General features: G+C 43.1%; 1 long non-coding RNA gene across 1 annotated transcript; it reads left to right on the plus strand.

The window, feature by feature from the left end:
• The first annotated feature begins 6,956 nt into the window (after positions 1-6,956).
• LOC119871638 lies at positions 6,957-7,775 on the plus strand. Its single transcript, XR_005357625.1, has 2 exons — positions 6,957-7,023; positions 7,573-7,775. It is a non-coding gene; the product is annotated as an uncharacterized LOC119871638 (long non-coding RNA).
• The last annotated feature ends 4,821 nt before the right edge of the window (positions 7,776-12,596 follow it).

The following is a 12,596-nucleotide window of genomic DNA, read 5'->3' on the forward strand; positions in this document are numbered from 1 at the left end:
ATTAGCTAATTGCAAAATAGACAGACACCAGAGGAGTGAATTTGGCCATTTAGGGGGCCTGAGCCCTGAAGCTGTCAGCTCATCACTGTCCTGCTACTTGAACACTGCCGAGCACAGCTGTATGTTCAGGCTATTGGGCAATGGAAATGTGTCAGTAGCGAATGCTTGGTGCTTCACTGCAGGTGGAAGACACAGATGGTTAGCTGTCATGATACTTATCCTTGTCAAAAATCATTGCTCTCTTTCTTGTCTCAATATGACCTGTGCCAACAGAAAGAGGGCTCTGGGAGTCAGCACAGCTAGGGACTAGCCCAGCTCAGGTTCTAGATAGCTGTGTGACCATGAGACAGTCATTCTACCTCTCTGCAATCAGTTTCCTCACTTGGGAAAGAGTGAAATAACACACACCAATCCAGCATACAATACTAAGGACAGCAGAATAACTCTGGTGGCCAGAAGGATATGCTGGTGGGCCAGGAGGTGGTGGTGGTGGAAATCTGCCTACTCAGGCTTTCCTGTTACCTCTTCTTTTGGTTCTTGAGGTACTTATGGGGAATTCTAGAGGTCTGAGGAACATATGGATGACCAGGTTGGTAAATGATCTCTAAGGAACTTTCCAGTCTACAATTCAATTTGTTTGAATTATTATTATTATTATTATTATTATTATTTTTACAAAATAGTCACATTCCTGTTTCTGCCAGCCCTTCACTAACTATAGCCTCATCACTCCTTACATATATACTTTCTCTGTGTGTACAAGGAAGGAAAAAAGTGGGCTGTTTGTCCGCTTAGTTCTTGCTGATTAGATCTTCTATATTTTTGAAGATGGCCCAGATTACTGACAATATGCCATGGAACCATTAACAACTCTGATAGAACTTTCTACTGGAGGAAGGAATCTTCCAGGTCACTTGTGGCCACCTATCAGGCTTTTTAGGACTCCATGGCCCTGAAATAGACTTACAGAAGCACAAGAAGTTCTGAAAACTCCTAGTCTCTAGAGCCCATGCTTAGATATGCTAAGGATAAAATGCTTCTCTGAGAGCATCCTCAGAGGTGTTCATCCTCTGAACCTTTCAGATCAACTTGTAATGCTGGTACTTAAAGGAATACAAGAGATGTTTGCATTTCTATTCACCCATACTCCTTTCCCAAAGAATCTTTCCTCCCCTCACTCCTCGGAAAATTTGCTAAAAAAGGAGCTGAAGGATCCATGGTGGATCACTAGGTGATCCTTTCCTGATGCCTGCCAACCATCTCTGATTGGTTTAGAAATGGCTACCTGACTCAGGTGTGACCAATAAATTCTACTCTACTGGGACACAGAGTCCTTGTCATTTAGATGTTGATAGACATGGAGCCATATGGGAATATGGCTCTGGGAATATGGCTCATGTTGGGCCATGAGCAATAGAGGAAACAAGTATGCCAAGAAAAGAACATAGCAGACACACAAAGAGAAGGTAGACAGTAGACAACACAGGAAAAGAGAGGGAGAGAGAGGGAAAGAGGAAGAGAGGGAGAGAGATGGGGAGGGAGAGTGAGAGTGCCCACTTTCTGATATTGTTCTCAGTCCACAAGGCCATTTAACTTTCCTACATTTATCTTTTCTTCAGAGTCCCTTGGATCCTTGGATCCTTCCATCAAACCTGAATTGTTACTTGAACTAACCAGAATAGGCTCTGTTCTTGGCAATCAGGCAACTCTTAATTAAGACAAAAGACTTAATGAAACAAGTCATGGCACCATCTACCCTGAAAGAGCTTGTTCATCTCTTTATTCACTCAACTGATATTTACTTAACCTCAATGTGCCAACACTGTGGATAACAGCATGAAGGATACAGTGGTGAACAAATATTTAGGGATTGAAAATTATTTCAAGTGTGGAGTGATTGAAAGGTCCAGCTTGGTGAGGAAACAGTGTGATAACCATCATCCTTTATTTCAAGGGAAGTGATAGGAAGAGGAATTAGACTTGCTTTGTTAGCCCCAGAGGGCATAAGAGAGTTGATGGGTGGAAATGAGAAGGGGCAGATTGGGACTGAGCATAGGACAGAATTTGGCAGCACTTTGGCACTGTTTAAAGATGAAACAGATTGTCTTGAGAGTTGAGTTTCTCCTACAATGGGGCCAAATGGCCAGTTGTGGGGAATTTTGTAGGATAGATGCAAACATTGGATGAAGGTTTAGATTGTATAACTTCTAAGATTCTTCCCCAGAGCTCTAGATTATAATTTTACCTTGGACCTTTAGGTTTGCATGATTTCAGGCAAGTTATTTAACTTCTCTGGGGCTGTTTCTCACATGTGAAAATTAGGATAAGAAACTCTCTTGCTCTGTGGTTGTGAGGAATAAATTATACGGCACTTAGTAAAAGCCTGGCACAGAGAAGGGACTCAGTAAATGAGTGTTTTCTTTATTCTTTTCTTTTACAGGTGAGGCTTTTCTTTTCATGGAATGCTGCTTTCTCCACTGCTGTTGCCACTCCAGGGATTTTATTTGCTTCAAGCAGCTGTATAGTTCATGAAGATGATATAGTTTATGTCTTATTATTGCTTAGCATAGGGCTGTGCACAAAGGAGGGCCTTAGGAAATACTAGTGATTCCATATGGAGTCTTAGCTAACAGTCCCCATGCCAAACTTATACGAGAATGCTCTTCTCCACCCTTTGAAATTAAACACTGAGTCACACAAGTAGACACTTGTCCACAAAGAATTGCGTGCATGCATACACACAGACTGCACCTAAGTAAATGCACAAGGCATGCAGACAAACATGACTGTGCACAACTACACACACACACAGACACAGACTTTCACTTCCTCCTCCCCGTAATCAAGAAGATAGAAGAGGAATCCGCCTGTGGGATGAGTCACGGAGGCGGTTGGGATGAAGGGCAAAATTCAGCATCCCTGGGGAATCTTTATTTATAGCCCCAGTGGCTGGAGAGGGGGCTGAAATCATTCCTAAGGAGCTTCAGCGATGGAGAGTGATAAGATAACCAAAAGAGGTTGTTCCCACCACCGAGCTGTCTTCGAAGCAGGCGCCAGTTGCTACTGAGCAGAGAAGCGCTGTGTCACTCCAGGGCTGCTGTGGACCGGGAGGAGCTGAACTGACTGCATTCTAGCTGGTTCGAGGGCTGCTGCTGGACCCCTTTCCCCAGTGAGCAGGCAATCTCTATGCTAATCCCAGCAAATCCTCCCAGCTCCAAACAAACAGAAACCTCTCTGGGCCTGCAGAGGCCACTGATCATAGAGGATGCGGTTTAGATTCATAATGATACAGTCTAATCCGCTGACCCAATGGTCCTGCCTCTGTCAACAGTGTGGTTTCTGTAATGAGCAAAGCAAGAGGCACAGGGAAAAGGCAATGCTGGACCCAACCTGCCTTCCCGAGAGAGGGGGTGGAAAGAGGCAGCTGGCTCTTTGCTGAGCTTTGAGGGACAGTCTGGTGGGGGGATGAGAGTGGGGCAGTGAGTTTTTTGAGTACAGACTCTGTGTCTCATCTACTGTTGCACCCCTAGCACCCAGCACACTACCTGACATAGAGGCAGTACCTAGGTCTTAGTTGGCAACTGGATAACATGCATGACCTCTTTAATTTCCCATTATATGAAGGCCCCAGTTATAGTTCTTCGGTTAGATGCATGCTTGAGAAGAAAGAACATATTCTAGGGAGCCAGGAAGACCAGGGCTCCAATCCTGCCTCTTCTTCTAAAAGCCTCAGTTCCCTTATCTGTAAAATGGGGACTCATGGTCACCTATTATGTTTGGAGGGCTGTGCTAAGTATTAGAGATGGTGCAAGTATGTTACTTCCCTATAGTATATGCTACTGGGAGGAATGGATATCAAGTTATTATCAGCCAATAACCCTTCAGTTGAATTAGTTGGTCAGATTGCACTAGGTAGGAAACAGTGAATACTGCCCCTCCCGCCTGCCAAGACTACCTGGGATGGTTTGTTTCTTTTTTTTTTTTTTTTAAAGATTTCTGTATAATTTATATATTTATTATTATATATAAAATTATATATTTATGTTTTTTAAAAAAGATTTTATTTATTTATTCACGAGAGACACAGAGACATAGGCAGAGGGAGAAGCAGGCTCTCTGTGGGGAGCCTGTTGTGGGACTTGATCCTCTGACCCTGGGATCAGGCTCTGAGAAGGCTCTGAGGGAAGGCAGACACTGGAAGGCAGGCACTCAACCACTGAGCCACCCAGGTGCCCCTATTTAATTGCAGATTTGAGAGAGAGAGAAAGAGAGAGGGAGGGAGGGAGAAAAGGTATACCTGTGAGCAAAAGCGAGGGGAGAGGCAGAGAGAAAGGGAGAGAGGCAATCTCTCAAGCAGATTCTATGCTGAGTGTGGAGTCTGAGGCAGGGCTCGATGTTAGAGCCCTGAGATCATAAAGATCATGTCCTGAGCCAAAATCAAGAGTCAGACGCTCATCCAACTGAGACACCTAAGTGCCCCCTGGGATGGCTTGTTCTAAAGGGCCCCTTACTTCTGAGCTGTCCTGCTTGCCCTGAGCCCTGCTCTGAGTATGAGTTTTCCTCAGCCCCCACTGCTCTTAGTTGGCTCAGATGTGTGCCCGGACCTTAGCTCCTAGCTGAGGTGGGAGAGCTCTTGGACTGGACACCAGCTGCCCAGTACAGATCCTGAGCTCTGCCTTACATACTTTTCCTCTTGGCCTTTGACCCTCACTTGGCTCCTGGCCCTGAATGGTTTAGGTATAAGCTCCTTCTCTTTTTTGAACTCTACTGCTGGTTCTGATTTTCATAACATGTCATGGTTGCTGGAGACTGGCCTGGTATTTGGTCCTGTGAGTTTCCACCTCTGATTCTTAGGGTTAGTTCAGCCCTGGCCTGAAGAGACCAAGCTGCAGAGCCCTGAACCTACGTTTCAAAGATAGAGAGCATCAAATATAGCACTTGAGCTCTGAAGTTATTCCCAAGATAGACCAGAGGGCAAGGGAGAGCAGGACATGAGTCTGGGGAGAACAGAAAAAGTCAGGAAGTGGAGGACAATCACCTTAATGGTATAATGTCCATCTTTATTCTTAATAATAGTCACTGCAACTGCAATTAAAACATAATTTCCTAGACTGACAGAATAATGTAGTGATTATTTAAAGCCCAGTCTTTTGAACCAGACAGATCTGAGCTTGAAACCTGGCCCTCTTGCTTGCTAGCTTGGGCAAGTTGCAACCCCTTTATGAGTTTTGGGTTCCTAACTTATAAAATGGGATCCAAAATGATCCCTGACTCATAGGCCTGTTGAGAATGTTAAATGAGACAATGGATGTAAATGCTTAGCACAGGGTTGGGGGCACAGTAGGCAGTCAATAAAATAGTGGTTATGATGACTAAGATTTGTTCTTGTGAACCCTGCCCTAGTAGCTGCTCAGGGTCATCAGGGGGATCCCATAAGATAACAAATTTAAATATGTTTAGAAGAAGACTGGAGGGCTTGATGTCAACAGAGAGTATTGAAATAATTACCTTCTTTCTTGGTCTTTGAAATTTGCTAAGCGATGTGCTATTGAACATAGATTGGGTGTCTCACAGCCAGTGGGTGTCTCACAGCCAGTGGGTGTGATGGACTCCCCCAGACCCAGCTCCTGTATGACATTTTGATATGGTGCAGTGGGATGAAAGGGGCTTCAACAGCATCTTTCTATTTTCACAGGGCCTTCTAGGCCATCAATGTTGCTCAGTCTTTCAAGCTTAGCAGAGTGGGTTATAAGTGGGGAAGGCACATAGGACCAAGAGCTAACTATTTTGCCAACAGTTCGCCAACTGTTTCTCAGAGCCTGTGGCTTCGAGTCTGCCTGGGACTGAGTGATCCAAGGAGGTGACAAAGGACCAGGCAGCAAGCCCTGATTTATGACCCAAGGTTCCCATTCCAGAGGCCACATCATTAGTCCCTTTGGGAAAGAGCTTTAACCAGATGAACTGCCTTTCCAACCGCAGGATTGAGTCCCAGGCCTGCTCCAAAGGGCTTCTCCTTTTTATGTACCTCCTTTTTATGTACCTTCCTCCTTTCTTAGGGGGAAGAAAGCTCGGAGAGCAAATTCTGGAACTGAGTCAGTATGGGAACCTGCCCTCCTACTGACCAGGCAAATGCAGTGGAAGATAGTGGTAGACTTGTTAATGTATGCTGGACATATGTAGAGTCCAGAAGAAGGGACAAATAATCTTTTACTTTGTATTCCGATCTTATCTTACAACCTCTATAGACACCACTGTGGCTAATGGTGCTCAGCCACATTTCAGTTCTTCCCTAGCATCCCAGCTGATATGGGACCATTATAGTAGAATTTTGGGATGGCTTGTGTGGCCATGCCTTTCGCAGATGGTAGGTATTACAAATACCTACCATTCTCCCCATCTTCCTTTTTAGCATAACTGTGTGGGCAACAATGTGCTAAGGTGGACCCCTCCGCTAGACCCAGGCATGAGCCATGTTTGGTCTCACTCAAATCTAACATTTCTAGTCCTATTTGCTAATGATTGGTTTAGGTGTGGTCATGTGGTTTAGCTCTGGTTAATGGGACCTGAGGCAAAGTCTCCTGGAATCATCTAAAAAGATTTTGCTCTTTGATAAGAGAGAGACATGTGAGGAGAAACTGTGGTCTCTCTTTTCTTTCTTTTGTATGTCATTGGGTGAAGATGTGGTGCTTGAAGCTGTGGCAGCTATCTTGCCACTGTGAGGAAAAAGCCAAGAACACAGAGCCTTGAAATTGTTGAACTCCTGATCTAACCCTGGATCTAACTGCCAAGTTGTAGATTTTCTGTTAAAGTATCAAAAGCCTTTATTGTTTAAACAAATTTTGTCAGATATTGTTACATGTATCAGAAAGCATTCCAACTAGTACATCGGGGAAACCTCTCTTCATTTGACTTTCTCTTTCCTCTCCCTTCTCTGCCTTAACTTAAGGGACTCCAGCCTGTCTGCAGGGACCAGCACCGGAATACAGAAAGGTGAATTTGGCTTGGTATAAGAGAAGCAAATTGGTGAGTGCTTCTTGTAAAGGGGCTGGTACTGGTCATACAGGAATGCTAACATGGTATGGCTAGATGTTTTCATTATTCAAGAGAAATTGGAAAACTACATTTTTATGTGGAATCTCTCAATTTTATATGTGCAGTTAAATTGTAAAGATACTGTAATGGGCCAAACCAACACATCTGAGTATTAAGTATAGTCCAGAAGTCACACATTTGTGCCATGGTATTAAATCCCCAAATACCATCTCTTCCTGGGCTTGATCTCAAGTGTGGCCTGTCAATGACTTCTTTCAGATTTTATGTTGAGTGGGGCTATGGCTGTGGGCTTGGGTGGTACAGGGATGGAAAATGGAGGATGGGGGAAGGGAGGACAAAGGTGATGACTGTGGCCTGCCATTAAGGTGTAACATCTATAAGACGACAAACCTTTACCCTGTGGGTCAAACCTTTTCTTCACATACGGTCTGGGGGTGATTTTTACAGAAAAGTTCCTGTCACTTTCTCCACCAAATCCCATTACCAGACTTTTCTTATTCAAACATCACTGTTGTTCAGGTTCTAAAAATGGAGGTGAGGAGAATCTATTCCACCAAACAGCCAAAGGGCCAAGAAGTTGGATGCCCACCTCCTAGAAGATTGCCATCCCTTAGGACTTGGTGAATGCTGTGGAGACACATGTTCTGTCTGGAGCAAGCCATTTAGTCCAATAAGCACACTGTTCGTTTCAGCAAAATAAAAATATCCCATGGAAAATCCAAGGACACTGTCTGCAGAATGAGTCTGGCACTGGAAGGATCATTCTCCTTCCATGCTAAGAGCATTTTGGTGGGTGGGTAAGTACAAACACATCCCTCCAGGGAAGACCTGGAAGGCAATGGACATTTTAGATCTTTGCTAAACTAACTTTCCATGGACCTAGTGACTCTGCTCTTCAAGGGTAAGTTGGGTCCTGGTACCTGTGTGACCCAAGTAGGTTGTTTGATTTAAGTCCACAGGCTATAAAATTGTAAATCTTCATATTTGCCTTTAGGTCATCAAATTAAAAAGTTTTTGGAGTGCCTTTGTTGAAAGGCATCAGAGAAAAGCTAACATGAACTTCATGCACTGTACTGTATAGAGCCCAATGATGCTCTCTCGATGACAAGGGAGGATGAGTCACCACCAGCTTCAGGGATTGAGAAGAAATGTCAATGAAGCCATGAATAATAGGTGCTGTACTGACACTTAGGAAGGTTAAGGGCAAGAATTTGTTGGCAGGGAAGAAAACTAATGCGGGGGCGGCCAGCCCCAATCCTGCAGAGCCCCTATAGCTCATTGCTATTTGATTGGATACTCAACAAAATAGGGAGTTTCTTTCATTTTAAAGGGAAAAAATGTGGAGGTGTTGGAGAGAAGGGTCCTTTTGCAAGGGCAGAGAGGCAGATTTGATGGCCAGGGAAGGGTACTGTCTTAAAGTGGCTCTCAACAGCTGAGCTGGTAGCACCTACAGCAGTGGGCATGGTGAGTTCTTCCTTGAATGGAGGTCTGTGTCCTTCACAAAATCCAAAACTCAAACCCAGAGAAGGTCCTCTTACTGATGTGATAGCCATGAAACAGCCCCCCATGCTATCTCCTGACCAAGGCAATTGGACAAAGCAACTGAAATGTCACTGATGGTAGTGAGAATGAGCATAGCAGAAGTCAGCCTTTGGATTTGGGTAGACCTGGATTCAAAGTCCACATTAAGAGTTACCAGCTGTGTGACCATGGGAAATTAATAATCTTTGCTGAACACCATGTCCTACTCTGTTTAGTGGGGATAATAATATGAGCTGGTCCTGGGCTGATGTGTGCTTAGATCCATGCTTTCCCCTACTTCCTCTGTTTTGTGTCTCTGCAAGCTGCTGTACCCAGGCTCCTGTGTTGTTGGCTTCTACTTGGGTTTGGCCAATGGTGGGAGATCTCAGGGCAAGAAGAAGGGGCCCATCAGCATTGGTGGTGTCTCCAGCAACAGCTCTATCTCCACAGAGGGAAGCTAGTATTAATATGATCACACTTTAAGGACTATGTATAGAGGTTTAGCAATGTTGATGAGCTAATGCCTTAATAAAGATCATTTTAATTGATTAACCATCACTCGTATAGATGATGGGAATTTTTTTTTTTTCAAACACACAAGGGTTTATTTACAAGCTCGAGCTTGGGTCCAAGTGTGCCTGACATAGCGGAGCAGGGACTTGGACCAGATGATGGGAATTTTGATTAGGACATGGAAAAGCAGATGATGGAAGTGTGTCAGGGCTTGTACTGCAGAGATGTGATGAATAACCAAAGTAGAGTGGGGAGGGCTTTGGGGTATCAAATAGTGGCATTGGGGCAAGGGGGGGTGCCCTATGGTACGAGATGTTTAAGTAGCTGTGGAAGTAAAGATTGTCAGTATCGTAGCTCTGCAAAAAACCAATCCCTCAAAGATATTTGAAATTAACATTCAAAGCCCATCAAAATAGAGCTTCAACCCACCTTTATTATTCTTTCTTGAACCTGGGGGTGAATTGTGAACCTAGTGGGTTGAATTGTGACCCCCAAAAGGTATGTCCAAGTTTTAACCCCAAGTACCTAGGTAAGTGATCTTACTTAGAAATGAGTTCTGGGATCCCTGGGTGGCACAGCGGTTTAGCGCCTGCCTTTGGCCCGGGGCGTGATCCTGGAGACCCAGGATCGAATCCCATGTCAGGCTCCAGGTGCATGAAGCCTGCTTCTCCCTCTGCCTATGTCTCTGCCTCTCTCTCTCTCTCTCTCTGACTACCATAAACAAATAAAAATTAAAAAAAAAAAAAAAAGAAATGAGTTCTGAAGGTGTTAATTAAGGATCTCCAGAGGAGATCATGTTGGATTTCGAGCAAACCCTAAATCCAGTGACTGGTGTCCTTTTAGAGAAGGGAGGAGGAAGTTTGAGACACAAGATAGAGGGAAGGTGGGCACTCAAAGACAGGGGTAGAGATTGGAGCTGTCTCATCACAAGTCAAGGAATGTAGGAACCACCAGAAACTGGGAAAGTCAAAGAACGAAATCTCCCCTACAGCCTCCAGGGGGAGTGAGGTCCTATTGACACCTTGATTTGGACTTTTGGTTTCCAGAACTGTGAGAGAATAGATTTCTGTTGTTTTAAGTCGCTCGATTTGTGGTGGCTTGTTATGGCAGCCTTAGGAAATCAAAACAGACTTAACTTTCAGGTATATTGTTTCACTGAGCTATTTCTTGGAAGTCCAATTCTTTGCTGACTTCAGGTTATGTTATGTTGGACAAGAATCATATTTCTATTTCATGCATGCAAATTTAACTATTTGGCAAAATAATAAGAGATAGCTATTGATAGATTAACAGAAGCAGAGTAAAAGCGAGCTAATAGTCAAGCTACTGCCAGCTCTGCCCTCTTTCCACACAGTTAAGTGGTGAGTGTCCTCCCTGGAGGATGCTGGAGGCATGCCAATGACTGCTCCTCTCTTCTCTTCCATAAACCTCACACTATGTGTGAGTTCAGTATTTAAGAATTCCCATTTTTCGTACTTCATGGTACCTCAAAGCACACTCATAAATTCATTTGATGTTCAGCTGAAGCAACATAAATTTATTTCAGGACTAAAGGAAACATTGGCTGTATTGGATTTCTTGAGAGGTAGAATGCCATATATCCCAATATGGTCCCTGTTGACCATAATCTAGTCATGATTTTCTTCCTTGCTTTATGAATGATTTTAGAGACCAGATGCTGAGTAAGATTTGATTCCTTCGAATTCACTTTGCTTAGAATTGTCTAGCATGCTTCAACATGTTACTTTTTCAAAAAATTTTCCCTTCATCCCCTCATCTGTGTTGAATTTCTAGATTCTTCAACTTCCATGAATTTCTCCCCTCCTTGTTGACGTATTTTTGCTTATAGGAACTTGTGCACATACTAGGCTTCTTGATACAAGTTCCTTGAGGTTGGGGACTACATATCATTGAATCCCCCCTACATAAATAGATGTAGGCATGTATGTATATATGTATAAATTGATAAATTTATAGATTTCAGAGAAAAATCAAATGAAAACTAGTAGCTAAAGTAAAAAAAAAACTTGTCTACACTTCCTACTGCCTAGTGTGAGATTTGATGCACAAATTGAGACTCAGATCAACAGGTGACTCCATACCATTGTAAACAGCTGGCTTCATTTCTCTGTTGACTTAAAGCCAGCCATCAGGGCATCCCTTTAAACCACTGGTGCTGGGATACATCTGAATTGCAACTTAGCTTAAATATCAATTCCTCAAAGAACTCTTCCTTGCACCTTCCAATCTAAATGAATTATTTTCTCTTCTGTCACACTCTATCATAGCATCCTCTTTTCCCCTTCATAGCAAATGTCATAGTTTAAGGCTATAATTATATCTTTTTGTGACTTTTAGTTTAATATCCTTTATACTCTCCCACCTCCTGGCTGACGTTAAACTCAAGAAAGGTAGGATTCATGTGTTTCTTAACCCTGGTGACCTAATGTTAGCTCAATGCCTGACATATACTACCATTGCTACTAATGTCGAACATTAATCAACTGTGTGTAGTGTGTCAAACACTGTTCAAAAGTGCTTTACATAAATCATTTCCTTTCATCTTCAGAGCAACTCTATAAGCAGGAACTTTTATTATTCCCATATTATAGGTGAGGGATTGGAAAGTGAGAAAGTGGTGGAGTTGAGATTTAAACCCAGCTATGCTGGTCCCAAAGTCAGGACCAGTCGCTAAATATTTGTCAGAAAAATAAATGAATCATGATAAATATTACTGTGTATTGAGGAACACGGGACTCAGAACTGGGAAGATACACATATATTTTCTGGGATAACCTCCTAGCCCATGTAGTCACATCTGCATTAGCTATTCTGTTAGTTCTTCAGATCCTTCTACAACACTTCTGGCAATGGAGACTCACTAACTTATCTGATGGGATGACTCTAACCATTGGGGTGCTCTTCCTTATATGACACTGAAATCCACTTCCGTGGTATTTCTACCTGTGGATACTTGTTCTACCCTCAGCAGTTTAAAAGAATTTTAGTCTTTCCCATATATCTCTGAGAAAAGTTTTCCAATTAGACGACAGTTTCCATCCCAGCAATAGCTCCAGCTTCTTGCTAAATCATAGCATATTGGTATCCCTATTAAACTGTGGTGTCCATATCTGAATACAAGGTTTCTCAGGCAGGGTTAGTGCAGGAGGAGTAGGGTGGGATTATTCATCTCTGTATCTGTGGGACTGATGTGGTTCTTGAACTGAAATTGAGTGATTTCATAGTGGTAATAAAAATCCCTTTATTTTATAGTTGAGAAGTTATAAAACAGTTCTGCATGTTTGATTTCAGCTGATTTTCTCTGCAGTATGACATTTGACCTGCATTACTTTTTGATCAGATGTTTTAGGATGTTGGAGCTATAAGCAGTATAAGAAGTACTCTGAGGCCCAGAAAGATTGAGTGGCTTGCTTAAGATCAAGCTAGTAATAAAATTAAGGTTCTTTTTAAAATTGGTACTGTCTGGAAACTGTCCTTGCCATGATCTC

This window comes from Canis lupus, chromosome 4 (assembly GCF_011100685.1).
Source record: "Canis lupus familiaris isolate Mischka breed German Shepherd chromosome 4, alternate assembly UU_Cfam_GSD_1.0, whole genome shotgun sequence".
Lineage (NCBI taxonomy): Eukaryota > Metazoa > Chordata > Mammalia > Carnivora > Canidae > Canis > Canis lupus.